Consider the following 26,091-nt stretch of genomic DNA (forward strand, 5'->3'; position numbering starts at 1 on the left):
TACTTTTGGTATGAGAGGCAGAGGAGGAAACACATACACTGACTGGAACACCCACTGCGTTACCAGAGCGTCCACAGCTATTGCCTGAGGGTCTCTTGACCTGGCGCAATACCTGTCCAGTTTTTTGTTGAGGCGAGACGCCATCATGTCCACCTTTGGTTTTTCCCAACGGTTCACAATCATGTGGAAGACTTCTGGATGAAGTCCCCACTCTCCCGGGTGTAGATTGTGTCTGCTGAGGAAGTCTGCTTCCCAGTTGTCCACTCCCGGAATGAACACTGCTGACAGTGCTATCACATGATCTTCCGCCCAGCGAAGAATCCTTGCAGCTTCTGCCATTGCTCTCCTGCTTCTTGTTGCCGCCCTGTCTGTTTACGTGGGCGACTGCCGTGATGTTGTCCGACTGGATCAACACCGGCTGACCCTGAAGCAGGGGTTTTGCCAGGCTTAGAGCATTGTAAATCGCTCTGAGCTCCAGTATATTTATGTGAAGAGACATCTCCAGGTTTGACCATACTCCCTGGAAGTTTCTTCCCTGTGTGACCGCTCCCCAGCCTCTCAGACTGGCATCCGTGGTCACCAGGACCCAGTCCTGTATGCCGAATCTGCGGCCCTCTAACAGATGAGCACTCTGCAACCACCACAGAAGAGACACCCTTGTCCGTGGCGACAAGGTTATCCGCTGATGCATCTGCAGATGCGATCCGGACCATTTGTCCAGCAGATCCCACTGAAAAGTTCGTGCGTGGAATCTGCCGAATGGAATCGCTTCGTAAGAAGCCACCATCTTTCCCAGGACTCTTGTGCATTGATGCACAGACACTTTCCCTGGTTTTAGGAGGTTCCTGACAAGTTCGGATAACTCCTTGGCTTTCTCCTCCGGAAGAAACACCTTTTTCTGAACCATGTCCAGAATCATTCCCAGGAACAGCAGACGTGTCGTCGGGGTCAATTGAGATTTTGGAAAATTCAGAATCCACCCGTGCTGTTGCAGCACTATTTGGGTTAGTGCTACTACGTCCCCCAGCTGTTCCCTGGACCTTGCCCGAATCAGGAGATCGTCCAAGTAAGGGATAATTAATACGCCTTTTCTTCGTAGAAGAAACATCATTTCGGCCATTACCTTGGTAAAGACCCGAGGTGCCGTGGACAATCCAAACGGCAGCGTCTGAAACTGATAATGACAGTTTTGCACCACGAACCTGAGGTACCCTTGATGTGAAGGGCAAATTGGGACATGCAGGTAAGCATCCTTGATGTCCAGGGACACCATAAAGTCCCCTTCTTCCAGATTCGCTATCACTGCTCTGAGTGACTCCATCTTGAACTTGAATTTTTGTATGTACAGGTTCAAAGATTTCAGATTTAGAATAGGTCTTACCGAGCCGTCCGGCTTCGGTACCACAAATAGTGTGGAATAATACCCCTTTCCCTGTTGTAGGAGGGGTACCTTGACTATCACCTGCTGGGAATACAGCTTGTGAATGGCTTCCAATACCGTCGCCCTGTCTGAGGGAGACGTTGGCAGAGCAGACTTTAGGAACCGGCGAGGGGGAGACTTCTCGAATTCCAACCTGTAACCCTGAGATATTATCTGCAGGATCCAGGGGTCCACCTGTGAGTGAGCCCACTGTGCGCTGAAATTCTTGAGTCGACCCCCCACCGCCCCTGAGTCCGCTTGTAAAGCCCCAACGTCATGCTGAGGGCTTTGCAGAAGCCGGGGGGGGGCTTCTGCTCCTGGGAAGAAGCTGCTTGGTGCACTCTCTTACCCTTTCCTTTGCCTCGGGGCAAATATGACTGTCCTTTCGCCCGCTTGTTCCTATAGGAACGAAAGGACTGCGGCTGAAAAGACGGTGTCTTTTTCTGTTGGGAGGGGACCTGAGGTAAAAAGGTGGATTTCCCGGCTGTTGCCGTGGCCACCAAATCCGATAGACCGACCCCAAATAATTCCTCCCCCTTATACGGCAATACTTCCATATGCCGTTTGGAATCCGCATCACCTGACCATTGTCGCGTCCATAAACTTCTTCTGGCAGATATGGACATCGCACTTACTCTCGATGCCAGAGTGCAAATATCCCTCTGTGCATCTCGCATATATAGAAATGCATCCTTTAAATGCTCTATAGTCAGTAAAATACTGTCCCTATCCAGGGTATCAATATTTTCAGTCAGGGAATCCGACCAAACCACCCCAGCACTGCACATCCATGCAGAGGCGATGGCTGGTCGCAGTATAACACCAGTATGAGTGTATATACTTTTCAGGGTAGTTTCCAGCCTCCTATCTGCTGGATCCTTGAGGGCGGCCGTTTCAGGAGACGGTAACGCCACTTGTTTTGATAAGCGTGTGAGCGCCTTATCCACCCTTCATTCAATTCGTCTGATTCAGGAAAAACTACAGGTAGTTTTTTCAGACCCCACATAATACCCCTTTTTGTGGTACATGCAGTATCAGAGATATGTAAAGCCTCCTTCATTGCCGTGATCATATAACGTGTGGCCCTACTGGAAAATACGTTTGTTTCTTCACCGTCGACACTAGATTCGGTGTCCGTGTCTGGGTCTGTGTCGACCGACTGAGGTAAAGGGCGTTTTACAGCCCCTGACGGTGTCTGAGACGCCTGTACAGGTACTAACTGGTTTTCCGGCCGTCTCATGTCGTCAACTGATTTTTGTAATGTGCTGACATTATCACGTAATTCCATAAATAAAGCCATCCATTCCGGTGTCGACTCCCTAGGGGGTGACATCACCATTACCGGCAATTGCTCCGCCTCCACACCAACATCGTCCTCATACATATCGACACACACGTACCGACACACAGCAGACACACAGGGAATGCTCTTATCGAAGACAGGACCCCACTAGCCCTTTGGGGAGACAGAGGGAGAGTTTGCCAGCACACACCCAAGTGCTATAAATATATAGGCACAACCCTATAGAAGTGTTGTCTCCCTTATAGCAGCTTAATATATATCAAAAACGCCAAAAAAAGTGCCCCCCCCCTCTCTTTTTTACCCTGTTCCTGTAGTGCAGTGCAGGGGAGAGTCCTGGGAGCCTTCCTCGCAGCGGAGCTGAGCAGGAAAATGGCGCTGTGTGCTGAGGAGATAGGCCCAGCCCCCTATTTCGGCGGGCTCTTCTCCGGAGTTTGTGAGACCTGGCAGGGGTTAAATACATCCATATAGCCCCAAGGGCTATATGTGATGTGTTTTTTAGCCAGAACAAGGTATTCTCATTGCTGCCCAGGGCGCCCCCTGCAGCGCCCTGCACCCTCCGTGACCGCTGGTGTGAAGTGTGTGACAACAATGGCGCACAGCTGCAGTGCTGTGCGCTACCTCATGAAGACTGAAAAGTCTTCTGCCGCCGGTTTCTGGACCTCTTCGCTTTTCGGCATCTGTAAGGGGGTCGGCGGCGCGGCTCCGGGACCGGACTCCATGGCTGGGCCTGTGTTCGATCCCTCTGGAGCTAATGGTGTCCAGTAGCCTAAGAAGCCAATCCATCCTGCACGCAGGTGAGTTCACTTCTTCTCCCCTAAGTCCCCCGTTGCAGTGAGCCTGTTGCCAGCAGGACTCACTGAAAATAAAAAACCTAAAAACTTTTTCTAAGCAGCTCTTTAGGAGAGCCACCTAGATTGCACCCTGCTCGGACGGGCACAAAAACCTAACTGAGGCTTGGAGGATGGTCATAGGGGGAGGAGCCAGTGCACACCACCTGATCCTAAAGCTTTATTTTTGTGCCCTGTCTCCTGCGGAGCCGCTAATCCCCATGGTCCTGACGGAGTCCCCAGCATCCACTAGGACGTTAGAGAAAGGGGGGTGTACTATACACAAAGAGAGGCATAGAATGAGGGGAGGTATATAGAAAGAAAGGCATAGAATAGGGGGGGGGGGGTAGTCTCTTTGTGTGTCACTGTGTAGTGTCCCCCTCCCCTTCCCCCTCCTCACCTCTCAGCGGCAGGCAGAAGTTCAGAAGCTCAGGGAACGTGATGCTGGCATCGCGGTCACGTTCCCGGCAGCAGCCCTAGCAAGGAGGGAGGCTAGGAGCTGCTGCAGTAACGCCGCCGGGCACCACAGCGGGACTTGCTCGGCGGCAAAACATGTGGCAGCGGCTGCGGGCGGTCAGGCGGTGGCGGCTGTGGGTGCGTGGGCGGGAGCGATGTCCTGGACGGCGCCCTTAGCTGTGCCCGTCACGGCGCCCAGGGCACGTGCCCTGCTCGCCCTACCCTAATTACGCCTCTGGCTCTCTCTCTCTCTTTTTTGGAGGGTCATGGCTAAAATATAAAAAAATAACAACAAAATGACCCGTTTTTCCTTTCACTGCAGTAATCACCACAGTGGGCCTAATTCCGATCTGTATGAGGCCGCATCAGTGTGTACGCACTCTGGGCCTAATTCAGATCTGATCGCAGCTCAAATTTGTTAGTTAATGGGCAAAACCATGTGCACTGCAGGTGGGGGCAGATGTAACATTTGCAGAGAGAGTTAGATTTGGGTGGGTTATATTGTTTCTGTGCAGGGTAAATACTGGATGCTTTAGATTTCAGTTTGAACACACCCCACCCAAATCTAACTCTCTCTGCACATGTTATATCTGCCCTCCCCTGCAGCTAACAAATTTGCTGTTGCGATCAGGTCTAAATTACTGTAGGCCCTATATTGTTTGGTTCAAGGGAAATCGTCAGCTGATATCGTTCACGGTGAATGTCGTCCAGTCTGTACCCAGCTTTAGTTGTGCATAAGCCCATTTCAGATGAGATGCAGTGACCATTCAGAATATCAACAATCATAATGCTGTAATTACAATGTCCACTGTTATGACGTCATTGTTGAAATGTTTTCTTGGAACATGTCAACATCGGCAGAATGTTGACATGTCCACAATGTCAGAGAGGGTAGGGTTAGGATTCCAATGCGGGATGGTAAGGTTAGAGTTACACACTAAGCGTGGGGGTTAGGCTGAGAGAGGGGAGGGGTAGGTTTAGGCACTAGAGGGAGTGTAAAGGTTACACACTAAGGTGTGATTAGGCTGTGGAAGGGAAGGGTTAGAGTTATACACTAAGGGTGGGGGTTAGGCTGCAGGAGAAGAAGGTTGGGGTTAGACACTAGGGGGAGGGTTAGGGTTACACACTAAGCTGTAGTTACGCTGCAGGAGAGGAGGGTTAGGGTAAGGCACTAAGGCAGTGGTTTCCAAACTTTTTTCAATCACGGCGCCCTAGAATATCAGAATTTTTTTCACAGCACCCCTAGGCCAAAAATTTCTTATTGAGAAATTTAGAAAGAAATATTACATTAATTAGATCACGTTTATATGTCATCCTTAGGGTCAGTTGTGTGGTGAGGGACAAGATTTGCTGCTGTTTGGCCACATATTTTATGACTGGCAGCCACCAGCACTGGATTTGCCTATTATATTGGCCATAAATAATTTGAATTGGTCCTGGACCACCAACCCAGGGCACCCCTGCAAGTGTCCCGAGGCACCTCAGGGAGCCACAGCACACAGTTTGGGAACCTCTGCACTAAGGGATGGGCTAGGCTGCAGGAGGGGAGAGTTATGATTAGGCATTAGGGGGAAGGTTAGGGTTACGCACTAAGGTGAGGCTAGGCTACAGGAGAGGAGGGATAGGCACTAGGGTGAGGGTTATGGTTACACACTAATGTTGGGTTAGGCTGTGGGAGGGGAGGTTAATTGGTTACACACTAAGGTGTGAGTTAGGTTGTGGGAGGGGAGTGTCAGAGTTACACACTAAGTGGGAGGGTTAGGATGCAGGTGGGGAGAGTTATGGTTAGGCACTAGGTTTAGGGTAATGGTTATTACTCACCACAGGAAAAGCTCCACCACAGCTGGAAATAATCACATCACTACTGCACCAGGAAGACATGCTGAAAACAGTAAGTCACAAATGGACCAGGAAGACCTACTGAACACATTAAGTCACTACTGGAATCTTAAGACCTGCTGAACACGGTAAGTCACTACTGGACCAGCAAGACCTGCTGAACACGGTAAGTCACTACTGGACCAGGAAGACCTGCTGAACATGGTAAATCACCACTGGACCAGGAAGACCTGCTGAACATGGTAAGTCACTACTGGACCAGGAAGATCTGATGAATACGGTAAGTCACTACTGGACCAGCAAGACCTGCTGAACATGTTAAGTCACTACTGGACCATGAAGACCTGTTGAACATGGTAAGTCACTACTGGACCAGGAAGACCCCTGAACAAGGTAAGTCACTACTGGACCATGAAGACCTGCTGAACACGGTAAGTCACTACTTGTCCATGAAGACCTGCTGAACACGTTAATTCACTACTGGACCAGCAATACCTGCTGAACACGCTATGTCACTACTGGACCAGGAAGACCTGCTGAATGCGGTAAGTCACTACTGGAACACTTTGTTGACCTTCTAATCATGTCAACATATTATCACTTTCAACATGTTCATGACGAAAATCTCACGCCAACATGATGAATGTCGACAAAATATACCCAACCTTTTCAGAAAGAAGTCTTGTGCACCCAGAAGAGGGCAGATGTAAGTGACAATACTAATGATAATGGCTACGGTAACAGGCGAAAACTGGGGCGGCGTGATGAACACGCATGGAGATGCATGTATAGTCTTAACAGCTTTCTCTTGCCAAAAGATACACTCCGCTGGTGCAAATTGTGATGGTGCGGCCTATCTCTGTATTTAGAGCGTGTGCCTGTTGGGCCATTTAAAAAAAATTTGGGCGGCTTCGCATCCTATGGCAAGAGGAACGGCTGTGGTTTTGGTGACGGGGTGGTCCGTGGGTAAGGAGCTCGTGGCTTGCGTGGGGGTGATTTGGTGGGGTTTTCTTTTCTACCGGGTAGGTAGGTGGTGACGCCCGTTTAGGTGTCCTGCCCCTAGTCAGTAATGTGCTTTGGTCGTGTTCGTAAGCTTCTGCCTCATATTTGCTATCTGGTCCCCTTTTGTTGCTCCATGCACTCACTGGCTGTTCAGCGGCGTTCTGCTGTCATTGGCCGGGGAGGATTATGCTTTGTTGTTATTGTAGGGGTGCAGCATGTTTCTCTGCTGTCTGTTCGGGCCTGGGAGACGGTGGCTTTGCAGGTTTGTTTTGTAGCTTTTGGTGGTTTGGTAGAGCGGTTCCTTTTGCTGGTTCTCTGGGCCCGCAATTCACATTATAGCACACAGAATGAGCCGAAATTCACATTATAGCACACAGAATGAGCCGAAATTCACATTATAGCACACAGAATGAGCAGAAATTCTCATTATAGCACACTGAATGAGCCGAAATTCACATTATAGCACACTGAATGAGCCGAAATTCACATTTTATATGTATATATATATATACTCACAATTGCGGCGGCACTCAGATATAAATACAGTAGATGCAGAGTTTTACTACAACAATAGTAGCGGGGGCGACTTGCCTCTACTTTGTGTATACCCCCCTATTCTATGCCTCTCTTTCTGTATACCTCCCCTCATTCTATGCCTCTCTTTCTGTATACCTCCCCTCATTCTATGCCTCTCTTTGTGTATAGTACACCTCCCTATTCTATGCCTCTTTGTGTATAGTATACCCCCCCTCCCCCTATTCTATGCCTCTCTTTGTTTATAGTATTATAGTATACCCCTCTACCCCTATTCTATGCTTCTCTTAGGCATAGGGGTAAGGGTAGGGGGGGGGGGGGGGGATACTATACTATAAACAAAGAGAGGCATAGAATAGGGGGGGTATACTATACACAAAGAGGCATAGAATAGGGGGGGTGTACTATACACAAAGAGAGGCATAGAATGAGGGGAGGTATATAGAAAGAGAGGCATAGAATAGGGGGGGGTAGTCTCTTTGTGTCACTGTGTAGTGTCCCCCCCCCCTTCCCCCTCCTCACCTCTCAGCGGCAGGCAGAAGTTCAGAAGCTCAGGGAACGTGATGCTGGCATCGCGGTCACGTTCCCGGCAGCAGCCCTAGCAAGGAGGGAGGCTAGGAGCTGCTGCAGTAACGCCGCCGGGCACCACAGCGGGACTTGCTCGGCGGCAAAACATGTGGCGGCGGCTGCGGGCGGTCAGGCGGTGGCGGCTGTGGGTGCGTGGGCGGGAGCGATGTCCTGAACGGCGGCGCGGGCGCCCCCCTTAGCTGTGCCCGTCACGGCGTCCAGGGCACGTGCCTTGCTCGTCCTACCCTAGTTACGCCTCTGGCTCTCTCTCTCTCTCTCTTTTTTGGAGGGTCATGGCTAAAATATAAAAAAATAACAACAAAATGACCCGTTTTTCCTTTCACTGCAGTAATCACCACAGTGGGCCTAATTCCGATCTGTATGAGGCCGCATCAGTGTGTACGCACTCTGGGCCTAATTCAGATCTGATCGCAGCTCAAATTTGTTAGCTAATGGGCAAAACCATGTGCACTGCAGGTGGGGGCAGATGTAACATTTGCAGAGAGAGTTAGATTTGGGCGGGTTATATTGTTTCTGTGCAGTGTAAATACTGGATGCTTTAGATTTCAGTTTGAACACACCCCACCCAAATCTAACTCTCTCTGCACATGTTATATCTGCCCTCCCCTGCAGCTAACAAATTTGCTGTTGCGATCAGGTCTAAATTACTGTAGGCCCTATATTGTTTGGTTCAAGGGAAATCGTCAGCTGATATCGTTCACGGTGAATGTCGTCCAGTCTGTACCCAGCTTTAGTTGTGCATAAGCCCATTTCAGATGAGATGCAGTGACCATTCAGAATATCAACAATCATAATGCTGTAATTACAATGTCCACTGCTATGACGTCATTGTTGAAATGTTTTCTTGGAACATGTCAACATCGGCAGTGCACTACATGCCTTTATATACTCAGGGCCGTCTTTTCGTATGGGCTCAATGGGCTCTTGCCCAAGGGCCCCAGGAGTATAAGGACACTAGGCTGATAGCTGAGTGTCCCCTCTTTCCAGGGATACCAGATTTTTGAAAATCGGCCCTGGGGAACCGGAGATATCCAACTTAAAAGCAGTGGTCCCCATCCAAGCCTGTTAATTGCTCTTCCCAGCCAGATATCTCGGGTTGTGTCTGACTTAGAGTTTTTCTGAAGGTATAATCCTAAAGCTGGGACTCTCCCCTTTTTGTGGACACTGGCAGCTTGTCTCTACTATGCCCAGAACAAGAGATATCAGCCTTCAAGCAGCCGATCCCTGCTCCAGCTCCACACGTCTAATATGCAATTTTTTTATTTTCATTGGTGGATTACTCTTGCTTCTGAACTCTGATCCCCAAGTTTCCATTACTTTCTGAAAGGTGGGACTCTCTAGTTTTTTATCCAATTCAAAGCTAAGAAGAAATACATTTTCAGGAACTTGAGATATCTGCAGTCAAGCAAGCTGCCCTCCCACCGGAAATTGATACATATTAAGCCCACTCCACTATCCACCCCTTCCCATATGTATTAAACACCCCCTACCACCCTGGAAGTCATGTACCAGGGCTTCTTTATTCATCCTAATGCCCCCCTTCTACAGTTTAGCCCCATCTGTGCAGTAAAGGAGTAATTAGCAGAAATTACTGCTCCAGGTCCTACATGCTGAGCGGAAGATAGAACACCCTCTACCGCCTGCGGGACATCAAAGCTGTCGCTGATAGCACCCCCCACCCCTACCGCTGGAGGATGGGTAGGGGGCCCAGTGCATTACTGTGCCCAGGGGCCTACACTGCTGTTAAGACGGCCCTGTATATACTGCAATACATTACTACACTACATACCGTATAAGGGGGGTAATTCCAAGTTGATCGCAGCAGGATTTTTGATAGCAATTGGGCAAAACCATGTGCACTGCAGGGGAAGCAGATATAACATGTGTAGAGAGAGTAAGATTTGGGTGGGTTATTTTGTTTCTGTGCAGGGTAAATACTGGCTGCTTTATTTTTACACTGCAAATTAGATTGCAGATTGAACACACCCCACCCAAATCTAACTCTCTCTGCACATGTTATATCTGCCTCCCCTGCAGTGCACATGGTTTTGCCGAATTGCTAACAAAAATCCTGCTGCGATCAACTTGGAATTACCCCCCAGGTACACTACATCACTACACTACATCCCCCTAGAAGCTACACAAAATTCCTCCATCTTGGAGGCAAAGCGGAGGTTGATACTGCTAACTGGGAGCACAGTTCTGATAATTAAGTCTGTCTTTAAACTCACCACAAAGCTGCTGTAGTGATACTTGGTGAGAGTTGGAGGTTGTCCAGGCTCTTAGTTTCCACTGTCAAGTGGATAGATAGCAAAATGAGCCTTTGATTTCTGTAACCTCGGTGACTGCACCTGTTAACAAGCAAAAGCCTGGGTCCTCTCAATGGTGTGTAGCCAGCAGCTTGTTAAACCCAGGTTGGTGCTGGGCAGGCAGCCTGCTGAAAAAAACAGCACCAACAGCTCACTTCCATAGCTTGCACGGTTCACAACATGCTAGTTGCAGCCCTGCATGGCAAAGAAGAAAGTTTAAGGCAGTAGTCGGCATAGGAGAGATCCCAGGTACGCACAGCGTCGGAGCCAGCTGCGGGCAGACAGGTGGGTCAGAGACACTGCCCCGGAAGCCGTCTGCTGTCTCACTGGAGCAGCACAGAACTGCCGATAAAAAAACTAAACAAAACCCTGCTCCTCTGTAACTCCTCAGCTCCCACTCAAATCCTGCACCCGGGGCACATGCCCCCTTAGCCCCCCCCCCCCCCCCCCCTAGTTACGGCCCTGCTATATACAATCCAAATACAAAAAAGAAACAAACAAGCAAACAAACAAACAGCAACAACAAAAACATGAAAGTTTCTGTTTCCTACATTATTCACACAAGGGTTGCTTTTTATTCCGAGAAATACTACATCTACTGTATGTTTCTGCTAGTACTAGCCTAGGATATCCGCAGTGTCCTCGCTGCAGGCTTTACATCCACTGTAATCATCTCTAGCTCTATGCATGATTTATAAAATGAGCAGTGCCATATTGCAGTCTGAAATAGAAAGAGTTTCTCACGCACAGTCAATAATCCCAGAGGTAACAAAAACACACAATATAGGGGGTCATTCCGAGTTGATCGCACGTAGCAACTTTTTGCTGCTCGTGCAATCAACTTGACGCCGCCTATGGGGGAGTGTATTTTAGCATAGCAAGGCTGCGATCGCTTGTGCAGCCCTGCTATGCTAAAAAAGTTTCCTGCAAAACAAGACCAGGGTCAGACTTACCTACCCTGTGCGACGGATCCAACGATGAAGGTCCCGGAATTGACGTCAGACATCCACCCTCCAAACGCCTGGCCACGCCTGCGTTCATCTCACCACGCCTGGAAAACGTTCAGTTGACGCCCCGGAACTCCTCCCACCTGTCAGTCTTCTTGTAATCGCTGCCGCGATCACCTTTTCCGCTGGGCGTCGTCGCTGCACAGCGACGACCGGCGTCGGGCAATGGCGTGCATGCGCAATGCGTTCGCTGCACACGTGCAGTTCCAACCCGTTCGCACTGCTGCGACAAACTGCAGCGTGCGAACAAGTCGGAATGACCCCCATAATCTTAAACATTTTACTTTCATTGAAATTATATATAATATTTATTTAGAAGTTATTTTATATTAAAATATATGTACGTTTATTTTAATGTTTATGGAACATTTATAAAGTATAACAGTTACATTTTGAACGACAGGACTGGAAAAACCCGTTTTCGTCAGCCTCCTTTCTAGGACTCAAATTGGTACAAAACTGTTCCGGAAACAGATCAATAAATCTGGGAAGTACATTGGGCCTCATTTCGACCCGATCGCATGCTGCACTCCCTCGCAACGGTGCGATCGTGGTCTGGAATGCGCATGCGCGGTGTGGGCAACGACGCTGACAGCGGAGAAAGCGGTGGCAGCGGCGACTGCAAGAAGATTGACTGCAGGAAGGCGTTCCGGGGCGTCAACTGACCGTTTCAGGCCGTTTTTGGGGAGTGGTAAGAAAAAAGCAGGCGTGCCCAGGTGAACGGAGGGCAGATGTCTGACGTCAAAGCCGTGCCCATCATCGCTGCATCCGTTGCAAAGGGTAAGTACAGTATGTCCAGGGCTGGTCTTGATTTGTGTGAAACCTTTTTAGCATAGCAGGGCTGCACAAGCGATCATAGCCCTGCTATGCTAAAATACACTCCCCCATAGGTGGAGATTAGTTGACCGCACCAGCAGAAAAAAGTTGCCTGGTGCGATCAACTAGGAATGAGGGCCATTGAACAGTAGGACTGCTGCACAATGCAAATATGTCTGGCGGGATCACTGGGTGTCGGGATTTGGGCGTTGGGCTCTTGACAGCCAGGATCCTGACAACCAGCAAATTGAATGCCTCCCTGTATGGCACATTAAGTCATTCCTCAATACATTGGTGGAACATTATATGGTGGGGCCACGACAGGCCAGATGGATAGAATTTTGGTGCTTGTTAATTTTTTTTTTTTTTACCCCAATGAGCATTACTCAAATGTCCTGGATACTGGCCTTGAGCAGTAAGTGTGTACTTGCCAATTGTGGGTCAATCTCCGCAGTCTGTGCATACCTATGTCAGAATGTTGGCTATCGCAAATACAATGGACTGAAAACATAGATTACCATCAATATTGATGATCGGTTATTTGATGAACATTCAGTACAGGGCATAATAGGTCACCATAATATTCTGCCAAGTTGCACAACATCATTACACAGAGAGTGTGTCATGGACCTGGCTCCAAGATACTCCAGTCTAGTCACAGAGATCAATCTTATGAGAAAGATACAATACTTAAAGTTTATACAAAAAAAACCCCAATAATAATGACATACAAAAATAGTCTTCGGCAATAGTTTTCTTATAACTAAAAGGGAAAAAAAATAACAGGACAGTCTCTCTTACTTGAACCTGTTTGCAGATAGACACAAGAATATGGTACAATTCCAAATCTATGATTCGCTCCCAAGAATTGTGAGGATTTCTACATGATGTTTTATGCCTATCTGGGCTGTCACACGGACCTCTGTCTGCTGTCTCACTGGCATGTATAGATGCTATGTAGTGTGTATGGCCCTTTGTCCAGAGCACGCGGTTAGTAAAGTATGGGGGAGTGACACTCCCCAGGACAACCTTGGTTGGTGGGAAGGGCAAGCCCAGAATGGATAAGTCCCCATAAGATTACTGTTGGATCATTTGCTGTCAGTACTCGTGGGCAATACATAAAACTTCCAGCCTCCACCTCACATGGCGTTCTCAGACAAATCCTTACCCCAGCAGCTGGACATGCACACACAGGTTAATTCGCAGGTCACCATGCCGATAATGAAAAGAAATACACTTAATAAACATAAAAGGTTACATATTGCCTAATATGTTGTGACCCATAACATAATGATGACAGAGCGGCCATCTTATTACGTTTAATTCCTTTTGAAATATTTGACTTCCTTTGTTCTAATGTCCTCTTCCTTTATAAGTATATTATGAAATGCATCAAATGAACAGCAAGTATCCACTGTAAATTGAAATAGGTCGATCCTTGTCTCCCAACCTCCCACAACATTTGTCTCCCAACCTCCCACAACATCGTACTGTCAGTTCTTGAACGTGGTCCGCACTGCAGACACCCATAATAAACACGATCATCAACTGCTGGCAACAGCAGACAGGGCTGCAAAGTCATGGGCGACTAAAAGCAATTCTCACCAGTTCTCCTGTAACTACAATTAGGGCTGAGGAGCAACACATGATTACAGTTCACATATACCTTGTAGGCCTACCAGAGTTTAGATAAGAACATTGCACTCTGGGGGTAATTCAGACTTCATCGTAGATGTGCTAAATTGCTCATCTAACATGGGGCCTGACATGCGGGGGGGACTAGCCCTGTGCTGGTCGTCCCTCCGCATGTCAGCAGCTATCAGGTCTGAATTAGGCCCTAGGTTTTGCCCGACTGCTAAGAAATTTGCTGCTGCTATCAGATCTGAATTAGGCCCACAACCAGTAATAATATTAAGCTAAGAGAGTTTCTGGAGCAGTACTAAAGAAACTTTGTTGCTAATTGCTTGGATGGTTACTGAAGGGTTAACTCTTCTGTCTTTGTAAATATTACTTTTTATATGATCAATTTCCTTATAATAGTTACAGTGTAAAAGTGAATATTTCTACCTCCCTAATGAAGGGTTAAAACATGCTATATGAACTGTTATGTGTTTGCATAGATACGTGCTACCCTGTGTCGGGTACCTTTATCTGCTCATACAATACCAGGCTTGTATGTGTCTGTTTCTCAAGGACAGTTCTATACCAGATGAAACCTGTTAATTTTACTTCTGTGTGTTACAGACTTTGTTAAATGTTTTGAGAAACTTGTAGGAAACCCATATATGGACATCCGCCTTTTCAATTCTGCCTGGTGGCTGCTGGCGAGCCAATGGGAGTGTAACGACATGTCAGTTACACCCATATGCATTGTCTTATATACTTTTGTTGAACGAACAATAAACAGTGTGAATCTTTACTGCTTGTGTTGTGCATGTAACTCATAGCATGAAGGTTTACACTCCCAGACGTCTGAGAGGCCATCACATCGAGGGTTAAAGAATATAAGGGCATATCCTTTCAAATGGGGGCTACGTCCGCGATTCAGTGATCGTCCCCGAATGGTAAAGATAGAGAATTTATTGTCTGTCTTTGCCATACGGGATTGCGGTCATACACTGAAGCTGAATCCGTGTCAGTGTTCTGGGAACACGTGACCAAACATCTTTAATGTCTGGGACTTAAAGATACGTCTGAGAAGGGACCAGGGGTCCAAGCGCAATTCTCCAAAGACGTTAGTATCTGGGATACTTAAAATAGACCTGGGAGTCTATACATAACGTGACGTTAGTATCTGGGATACTTAAAATAGACCTGGGGTCTATACGTAACGTAGAGAATACCTCGATTTGATCGTCTATATATTTTTGTATGTTTGTAGTGAGATAAGTTCTTATATTTGGTCCAGACGGCTGGTAAGTTTTCGTCTGCCAGATATCTTTACTCAAACACTTTTCCTGCTTCCTGTTTAAAACGCTGTATTTTTCTGACATCTTGTACGAATGGTAAGTATCGTACACGTCAAAAGATTTCATGTTCTCACTGTGCAGATAATATTGTGATATTGTCAATGACTAATTAACTGGTTAGCTGATGCATGTATAGTAGAGTGTTGTACATTTTAGATATTTTCTTTTAAAGTTGTACTGTTGATTTATATTACTGTCTGACAATGGGCTCTAGTCAGAGTAAAAAAAACTACATATCCCCCGCCCCTCCCTGGTGAGACATGCAAGATGTATGTCGCCCGCAACTCTACCTCAGAGTATTACTTAGTTAACCCATGGGTGGATAATTTAGCGGGATGGACAGAGAAAGCAGGACAGGACCCATTCCTACGGGAAGGCAGTAATTACCCTTTCTATATGGAGGATTACAAAAATGTCAGTTCCCAACAGCACAGAAGCGAAGAAGTGATAAACTGTAAAATCTTTGAAAACCCTCTCCCTCCCCCTTACATTCCAAAGACCCCGCGCACTGACGGGGCCCGGAGGAGGGTATCCCAGCCTTTATTCAACTCACCCGTCATAGTAAAGATTCACCTCTGCTGCCACTTATTATAAATGGAAGTAAAATTCCCTTTTTAGTGGACAGCGGTGCAACAACCAGTGTTTTGTGTTCTGACCTATGCAGTATCCCCTCTCACCAGAAAAGATAGAAGGTCTCCGCCCCATGATACAGCAATTCTTACAACAGGGTATTCTCAGACATATTGTATCACCATACTGTACTCCTGTGAACCCTGTTGCCAAAGCTGATGGCAGTATAAGATTTGTACAGGATCTCAGAGCGATCAATCAGTTAATTGTCCCAATTGCACCAATTGATCCAGATGTAAACTCACTCATTTCTGCAATCCCTGCAGATGCTGCGTTCTTCTCTGTAATTGATTTGAAGAATGCCTTTTTTCAGCATACCTGTAGATTCACAGACACAATTACTTTTTGCCTTTTCTTTTAAGGGTAAACAACTTACCTGGTGCAGATTATTGACGCACCTGTTGTCTCCAGGCCACATTGGGGCCCTGGCAACCTCACCATGGTTCAGTCCTGCTACAGTATGCAGATGATCTGCTGCTCTGTAGTAAAACTGAGGAGGCCTGCCGAGAGGATGGTGTTTCATTACTAAACTGGCTTTGTGAATGTGGACACAAGGTGTCCAAAATAAAAATGCAATGGTGTAAAAAGCATGTTGATTACTTAGGTTTTGTGCTCACTCAGGGAGAGAGGAAAGTCAGTCCACAACGCATACAGTCTGTATTGGGCCTGGTCACCCCAACTACCCAGAGGGAACTACTGTCCTTCCTGGGTATGGTAAATTACTGCAGACAGTGGATATCTGATTGCTCTTATTATGATAACATTTTGAGACAAGCCACACTGAAGGACAAACCTAAAACTGTACAATGGTCACAAGAAATGTTAACTGCATATGAAAGTTTAAAATGTATGTTGATGAAAAGTCCGGCACTTGGCCTCCCCAATTATGTACTACCTTTCCATCTATATGCAAGGGACAATTGTAAAACCATGGCGGGGGTGCTCATACAGTTTCATGGAGGGAAGTTGCGCCCCGTGGCATTTTTTTTCCAAAGTCATGCCAGTGTCTGTGCAAGGTATGCCTGCCTGCCTCAGGGCTTTGGCAGCCTGTGCAATGGTTGCAGAAATGGCCACTACCCTCACTTTAGGCCACATCACAGTACTCCACACCACACATGATGTCCTGGCAATACTTAAAGGCTTGCACACACAGCACATGTCAGCACAACGCCTTAGTGGATATGAAGTACTCCTTTTGAGTAACCCTACCCTTACCATTAAGTACACTGCTGGTTCTTCTGGCCCTGCACCCATTCTCAATGCCCTTTTAGGCTTGAAAGGTCCCGAGGATGAACCACCCGACCTACATGACTGTGCTGCTTCCATTGAAGCTGAAACTTCTCCCAGACTTGACATGTCTCCCGTTCCCATACCAGGCGCAGACATAGTATTTGTTGACGGCTCCTGTAGTAGGCCCAATGACAATACATACCAGGCTGGCTATGCCATTGTCACCCTCCCTGACACTGTGTTGGAAACCCTGCCAATACCTTATCAGTCCGCGCAAGCTGCAGAACTCATTGCACTCACTAGAGCATGTCCCTCCCTTGACAACGTCCATCTGCTCACTCAACTTCAAGCTGCTGCGACTAATACTGATCTCTCCGACTGGACTTACCCAATTCTGCAGAAAAAATCCTAAATCAGGATTAATCTGCAAAGAGGGGAAACCCTGTATACCCCAGTCCAGTGCCCCTTTGCTCGTTGCCCAGTGCCGTGGTGTTGGTCACCGTGGTGAAGCCACAACACTCCTCCTACTAACCAATGATTTTTATGTTACTAATGCCGAATCACTTGTGGACCAGTATGTTAGCAGATGCATCACTTGCCTCAGGAACAACCCTAATAAAGCTAAACACCAGCATCTTGAATACCCCACAGAAAACTCTAGGATACTCACCCTTTGAAATACTAATGGGTAGACCCTTTTCCTACACCCTGGGCTAAGAAACCACTAGTAATACAGGAAGGAGATCTAGAACTCATCAGAGAAGAGTATGTCAGGTCCCTGATAACAAAACTGAATGAAATTGAACATGAGGTTGTTTGTAAAAACCCTTTGAATCCACAGGAACCTACACACCCCTTTAAAGTCAGAGACAGAGTCGTGGTGAAGGTGCTCCCCAGGAACAAGAGCCCAGGAGACTTCACCTATGGTCCAGAGACAGAGGTCGTAGCAGTTACCCGAACAGCAGTCCTGACAGAGGAAAGTCCTACCTGGATCCATGCATCCCGAGTAAAAAAGGTTCCTAGACCAGACCTAGAGAGGGAAGCAAGTGATTCCAGTGAGGTACGAACCGGGGCAGACAGCCCTGACCTCCCACCTAGCGAAGACAGAAGAACAGAAAATGATGAAGAACCTGCCCCCTATCTCTATCCTGGGGACTATCTCGATAGCCCTACTGGCCCTCATTCACCTCACAATATGTGAAGTCGACATCACACAAACAGATGGGGTCCCCACCTTGTGGTACAATTCCTCCAATACACACGTAGCCATATACATCCTTGATTATTTCATGTTCCCTAAACTTGCTGACAACAAACATTTCATACAGCAGAAAAGAAAATCAGGGATGTCTGAGACAATGTACATTTGTGTCACTGATGAATGGTGGATGGAAATATCCTATCATGGATCCAACTGTGATTACTGGGAATCTGTGGGGTGGAATACAGGAGCAGATTGGAAATATGGCCCATCATTTGCAAAAAATAGATGGAGCAAATATGGAGTACCCCTACTTTCTAGACTATCCATTCATAAGATGGATGAAGGCCCAAATTCATACAGGTTTAGACTAAACATAGTGAACCCTAGCAGAAGCAACAATGAGACTTATGTACTTGGTATATGGTGGCAAGCAGGGTACTATAGTGCAAGGCAAATGTTTTATTTGTGGGACATGTATAAAAACCCAAAATACCAGCCTAAAATTGCTCCCCAAAACAAACCTTTAAAGCCCCATATTGCCACTTCTAAAAATATGGTGGCTATTACTAACCCTACCTTTGAAGACACCCTAGCTATTGAAACTGGTTTCTCTGACATTAATTTTTGGTTGGAATGGATGAAGTATAGTGCTAACAAACACAATAAAAGCAACTGTTATGTCTGTGGCAAATCTAGGCCCCACCTAGGTACAGTGCCCCTTAATATACCCCTAGAACAAGAAAAATGTTTTTTCAGCCTTTTTAATGACACCAAAACAAATGACAGTCAGTGCGAAATGTGGAAAAGGGAATATCCCATATTGTCAAAAAATCCCAACCCAGGAAGCACCATAACCATATATCCTGGAAACTATACCTGTTATACATCTAACACCACCACAGGGAGAAATTTAAAAACCTTCCCACCAGGGTATTGTGCAAATAAAAGAACAACTGTTTTAGTCAACCAAACTAGATCATTAGGCGACATTTATTACATATGTGGGGATATGAAGCTTAGAATTAAATTAGACACACCATGGTATGGTGAGTGTGCCCTGGCCAAAGTCATAATGCCACTCCTAATGATCACCGATGACCCCACTCCTCCCTCTAATACTCCTGCTAATCGAAAGAAAAGAGCACTCCCAGGAGGTAGCTTTGACCCCCACGTATACATTGATGCTATAGGGGTCCCAAGAGGTGTTCCAAATGAGTTCAAAGCTAGAGATGAGGTGGCTGCGGGTTTTGAGTCATTGTTTAAGTAACTGTAAATAAAAACGTAGCCTGGATTAATTATATATATTATAATCAACAAAGATTTGTTAATGATACCAAAGATGCTCTTAAAGGTATAGCTGAACAGCTAGAAGCCACTTCCCAAATGACATTCCAAAATAGAATGGCCCTTGACATGATCCTAGCAGAAAAAGGCGGTACATGTGTTTACATTAGTAAGGTGGAAGGCTGTTGTACATATATTCCTGACAACACTGGTCCCAATGGTAAGGTTACTTTAGCCATAAACTAGTTAGAAACCTTATCCATAGAACTTAAGAAAAATTCAGGTATTGATAACCCATGGAGCCAATATTTTGGGTGGTTTGAAAATTGGAAACAGGCTCTTGTGCAAATAAGCATATTCATACTTGTAACTTTAATTCTTGTAGGCATTATAGTTTATTGTGTAATTCCCTGTGGAAAGAAACTTACCTCCAAAGGCATTGATAAGGCCCTGATGTACTATGATATAACCACCAGTCCTGTCACCTCCTCTGATAGTAAGGGACCCGACGATTATGTCCAATATCTCAAGAACTGGAGGAACAAGAAAGGAGCCTCACTCAAGAATCATGTCATATAACAATCATGATTCTAAGAGGGGATTGAAGGGTTAACTCTTCTGTCTTTGTAAATATTACTTTTTATATGATCAATTTCCTTATAATAGTTACAGTGTAAAAGTGAATATTTCTACCTCCCTAATGAAGGGTTAAAACATGCTATATGAACTGTTATGTGTTTGCATAGATACGTGCTACCCTGTGTCGGGTACCTTTATCTGCTCATACAATACCAGGCTTGTATGTGTCTGTTTCTCAAGGACAGTTCTATACCAGATGAAACCTGTTAATTTTACTTCTGTGTGTTACAGACTTTGTTAAATGTTTTGAGAAACTTGTAGGAAACCCATATATGGACATCCGCCTTTTCAATTCTGCCTGGTGGCTGCTGGCGAGCCAATGGGAGTGTAACGACATGTCAGTTACACCCATATGCATTGTCTTATATACTTTTGTTGAACGAACAATAAACAGTGTGAATCTTTACTGCTTGTGTTGTGCATGTAACTCATAGCATGAAGGTTTACACTCCCAGACGTCTGAGAGGCCATCACATCGAGGGTTAAAGAATATAAGGGCATATCCTTTCAGTTACAAAGTAAAAATTGAGATCACATTAGTGTGTAGCAACTATTTCTGTGCAAAAACTAAAGGTGGGTACACACTAGGCGAGGTGGTTCGTAAGCCTGGGCCGCCCTATGACAGGCATACGCACTGTGCAATATCGCTCAGGAGGGGGAAAATAAGCAATATCATTTATTATATCGCTAAGTGTGTACCCACCTTAAGGCAGTTTACGCCTTAATTCAGCACAATTTATCAAACACTGGGGCAGATGTATTAATCTGGAGAAGGCATAAGGAAGTGATAAACCAGTGACATGTGCAAGGTGATAAAGGCATTAGCCAATCAGCTCCACTATGTAAATTAACAGGATCTGATTGGCTGGTGCCTTTATCACCTTGCACATATCACTGGTTTATCACTTCCTTGTGCCTTCTCCAGGTTAATACATCTGCCCCACAGTACCTGCTGTGTAACAGAAATCAATTGCAGACTCCATAACTCTGATAGTCTGGACAGAGGAAATACATTCCGGCAAGTGCACCACCGAGCTCCATCTTATTGAACTAAGTTATCTTACTTTATGGGGCATGAAAAGAGGTTGAGGGGCCCCCTGTCTTAAGTGCTCTGGGCCCCCCAAAGGCATAATCTGTCCCTTCTCAGTACCCTTAAGTTCAGGTGTGTTCGTATTTAAGGAAAGCCGAAACGCACATCTCTACTCATGTTAGATGCATAAAATCAGCCTACAGCAGGAATTTCACTTTCCATTCCTACCTGATAAGTTGTAATATACACCATCTACAGAAAGTGTATAATCATTATTCCTCCATAGAAGATGTATAATTATTAGTCATGCAGAGAAAACATATAATTAATCACTGAAAGACGTAGAACAAAACATTAAACCTTTTCATTGTAAAGAATCTGCAAGACTATTCCAATTCTAGAAAACCTTTCTATCAGTAAGTTCTGCTGTGGCTGGAAATCACTAGGCATGCATTCAATTGTGCTTCCTTTCATTATCCTAATTCCAATGAATATTAATACTTTTAATCATTTTAGACTATGATTACTAACAGTGATAGAAAAGTTGTTTTACAGACAGTATTTCCTGTCAGATAATTATAATATATGTTTTTTATGTGACATAAATAAGGATTTTGAAGACATTATCCTGCTCATGCTATTAATTATGTTAGATATCTGATTAAAAGGACATTAGACAAACTGTTTTCTCAAGTGCTTAATAATCACAGTTAATTTTCCCTTTGTATAAGTAATGCATTTATCTGTTTTAGATTGTGAATTCAGACCAGGGGTGCCTCTATGTAGAGGAGGTCACTCACCTCCATGATGCGGCGGTAACAGGGGGCACATCAGTCCAGGTGGTGAAGCGGCGGAAGGTTGCAACTACGGAGCGACTTGTATTCGAGAGGATACAAGCCCCTCCAATCAGCAACCAGGGATTTGAATCCCGCACCGAAAGTGAGCCAATCCAGGCTCGCGGCTCGACAGCCAATTAGAAGCAGCAGCGGCGAGCCTATCAGAGTGCGCTGCATCATCGTTCCAACCCCTCCAAGCGTCTTATATTAGATGCTGAGGAGCGGCGGAGCTCAGTCGAGTGCCGGAGTGGGAGCGGAGAAGAGCTTCTGAAGAAAGAAGAGGCGCAGCTGCGGGAGAAGACTCGGCAGTGGCGGCAGAAGATCCGGCGGTGGAAGCAGGAGAAAACCGGCGGAGAGAGCTGCAGCATGTGTGATGCAAAAGAGCTGATGAAGCAACCCGCTGCAGCCTCTCTCAACGGCACTGGTATGCGGCCCTGGGCCACCATCACCGATTTGTAAATCCCCTAGACCACCAGGTGTTCAGGCATTAGGCTTGTGAGTGAACATAGGCGTTAGTGTTATGCAAAACAAATGGACTTACAGACAGACTGGGGAATATGACATAACGTACACAGAAGGTGATAGGTTAACAAAATACACACAAAGTGAACAGAGAAGCCCAGAGGCTAAGGAACTGGGTATCTCCCTTGTATTAGAACTGCTCAGATGGGAAAAGCAAGATGTTGTGTTTTAATACGTAGAGAACCCGAAATGCTGTTGCTAAGGGCAACAGCAAAACCCTAAAGGGTTACCAACGGGTGTGGCAGTAAACTCCTTGGTCAGAGATGGAATGATAGACACAAGGAGAGTCTCCACAATCCTAATTCTCACTTGCAGTGCACAGGTTCAGCTTACTGCCACTAAACTGACCCCTGACACCTAGCACAGTGAGACAGGATTAGACAGGCAAGTCTTAGAATACAGCCGCAAACTTGCTAAGTTCACAGAGTAGTAACAGAACCCCAGCAAGCTAAACGACTGACTCCAGTCTTACTGCTAGGTCTGGATTGGCAGAGTGTAATACCAAATCCCCAGGCCTATTTGCAGTAAGCAACAAACAAATACAAAGCTACACAGTACTGGCTAACTTTCAGAAACTGACTAACCAACAAAGATTCAGCAGCATCTGCTTACCCTGAGAAGAGGCCTTATAAAGCAGGTGCTGTCCACGCCCCACTCAGACCTCACAGACTGTGAGCACAAAAACCAGCACCGGATCCCCTGCCATGCACAGAGCCTATAACCACTGCACAGCAAAAGACCCGAACCGGAGTATCAGCTGCACTCAGGTCACTCCGCTAGCACTTGTCTCCCGGTTGCCATGACGACGTGGCAGCACAGGGCAGGAGACCCTAACAGTACCCCCCCTCTGACGAGGGGTCAAAGAACCCCTACCACCGGGTTTATCGGGGAACTGCGAGAAGAAAGAGCGTATCAGTCTGGGGGCATGAAGATCACAACTGCGCACCCACGACCGCTCCTCCGGGCCATACCCCATCCAGTGCACCAAAAATGACAGCCGACCCCGAACCACCTTGGAGTCAAGAATCCTTTCAACAACAAACTCCCTCTGGCCACGTATCAGAAGAGGGGAAGGTCTTCCACTGGAAGAAGGATTACTAATCGCCCGTTTTAAAAGGGAACAATGAAAGGTTTTATTGATACCCAAAGAACGGGGCAGATCTAACTGAAATGCCACCGGATTGATAACCCTGGTGATCTTATAAGGGCCGATGAACCGGGGGCCTAACTTATGAGATGGCTGTCTCAACTTCAAATTCTTGGTAGACAACCAGACGAAGTCTCCTAATTTGAAGCTGCAGGGTCTTTTCCGCTTATCAAAAACCCTTTTGGTCACTAATGACACAGACACAAGGGCTTTCTTCACTTTCCGCCAAATACCTCTAAGGACCGAAACCACAGAGGAACCACCAGGCGTGGAGTCCAGGGGGTCAAAAGAATTGGCCTTAGGATGATGCCCATACACACAAAGGAATGGAGAGATCCCTGTAGCAGAGTGAGTCGCGTTGTTATAGGCAAACTCCGCCATGGACAGATGAGCAACCCAGTCAGTCTGACACTTGGAGACATAACACCTGAGGAACTGCTCCAAGGACTGGTTCACCCTTTCAGTCTGCCCATTAGACTGCGGATGGTAGCCCGACGACAAGCTGACAGAAATCTGGAGATCGGAACAAAATGCCCTCCAGAATTTGGCCACAAACTGGGATCCGCGGTCAGAGACCACATCAAGTGGCAACCCGTGGAGACGCACAACATGCAGCATAAATAATTCAGACAGGCGTCTGGCCGATGGCAGCCCAACCAGTGGAACGAAGTGCGCCATCTTCGAAAACCTGTCAACGACAACCCAGATGGCTGTCATCCCCGAGGATTTGGGCAAGTCCACCACAAAATCCATTGAAATGTGGGTCCATGGCTTAGATGGGATAGAGAGTGGATGTAATGGGCCAACCGGAACCCCTCTAGGAGTCTTATTTCGGGCACAGATGTCACATGCCCGAACCCACTGATCCACATCCTTAGCCACCGAGGGCCACCACACCGCCCTAGATAGCAACTCCCGAGTTATGGCAATACCCGGGTGACCTGCAGACTTCTTGGCATGGAATTCCAGGAACACTCGCTGTCTTAACCTAGGAGGCACAAACAAAAGACCTACCGGAAGGTCTGGAGGAGCCTGCTCCTGTGCTCTAAGGACTAATGATAAGAGGTCCTGGGTAATGCCCACTTTAATACATGATGGGGAAACAATGGGCAACGGCTCCTCGGTGGTCTCCTGGATTGGAGCAAAACTCAGCGAGAGCGCATCAGCCTTGATGTTTTTTGACCCAGGGCGATATGTTATCAAAAAATTAAAGCGAGCAAAAAACAAAGCCCATCGTGCCTGCCTGGCATTGAGACGCTTCGCTGACTCTAAATATGCCAGATTCTTATGGTCAGTGAGAATTGAGACCACAAACTTAGCCCCCTCAAGCCAGTGTCTCCACTCCTCGAGTGCATCCTTAATAGCCAACAATTCCCGGTTACCCACGTCATAATTCATCTCGGCAGGCGAAAATTTACGGGAAAAGTAAGCACAGGGATGAAGGCGATTATCAGACACTCCCATCTGAGAAAGCACTGCCCCAATACCCATCTCAGAGGCATCCACCTCCACCACAAAAGGACGCTCTGGATCTGGGTGTCGCAGCACCTTGGCCGAAACAAATGCCCTTTTGAGACGGGCAAAAGCCGCTTTAGCCTCACAAGACCAGTGAGCAACATCCGCCCCTTTCTTAGTGAGTGCCACCAAGGGCGCCACTATAGACGAAAATCCAGCGATAAATCGTCTATAAAAATTTGCAAAGCCCAGGAAACGCTGAAGCGCCTTCAAACTAGTGGGCTGCACCCAATCCAGGACTGCCTGTACCTTGGAACCCTCCATTTGGAAACCTTCTGGGGAGATAATATATCCTAGAAATGCGATTTGCTGAACTTCAAATTCGCACTTCTCCAGCTTCGCCCCAAGCCGGTGGTCTCTGAGTTTCTGGAGGACTAAGCGTACATGCTTCCGATGTTCCTCCAGGGAATGGGAGAAGATTAGGATGTCATCTAAGTATACAACTAAGAATCTATCCAAATATTCCCTGAGCACATCATTCATGAAATCCTGGAAGACTGCCGGGGCATTACAGAGCCCAAAAGGCATCACCAAATATTCATAATGCCCTGAGTGGGTATTAAAGGCAGTCTTCCATTCATCCCCCTCTCTTATTCGGATTAGATTGTACGCACCGCGTAGGTCAATCTTAGAAAAAATGGTGGCAGTACGAAGCTGGTCAAACAAGACCGAAATGAGAGGCAGTGGGTATGAGTTTTTAATCGTGATACGGTTCAATTCCCTGAAGTCGATGCAGGGTCGCAACGAACCGTCCTTTTTACCCACGAAGAAGAACCCCGACCCAACTGGAGACTGTGAAGGTCTGATAAATCCCTTAGCCAAGTTCTCCTGAATGTACTCTGCCATAGCCTGAGTCTCAGGACGTGACAGGGAGTACAACCTGCTCTTGGGAAGCTTAGCATTTGGCAACAAATCAATGGCACAGTCATAGGGGCGATGGGGAGGTAGTACCTCTGCAACTTTTTTGGAGAACACGTCCGCAAA

General features: G+C 46.7%; 1 protein-coding gene across 3 annotated transcripts in view; it reads right to left on the reverse strand.

Annotated features, from left to right (window-relative positions):
* The window catches only part of CYYR1 (cysteine and tyrosine rich 1), a 341,901-nt gene extending 321,761 nt beyond the window's left edge, over positions 1–20,140 (reverse strand). For all 3 annotated transcript variants that reach the window (XM_063956387.1, XM_063956384.1, XM_063956385.1), the window contains exon 1: positions 19,847–20,140. The gene's annotated coding sequence lies outside the window, so the exon portion shown is untranslated. The remainder of the gene's footprint in view (positions 1–19,846) is intronic.
* Between the last annotated feature and the right edge of the window lie 5,951 nt (positions 20,141–26,091).

Source organism: Pseudophryne corroboree, chromosome 2 (assembly GCF_028390025.1).
Source record: "Pseudophryne corroboree isolate aPseCor3 chromosome 2, aPseCor3.hap2, whole genome shotgun sequence".
NCBI classification, from domain to species: domain Eukaryota; kingdom Metazoa; phylum Chordata; class Amphibia; order Anura; family Myobatrachidae; genus Pseudophryne; species Pseudophryne corroboree.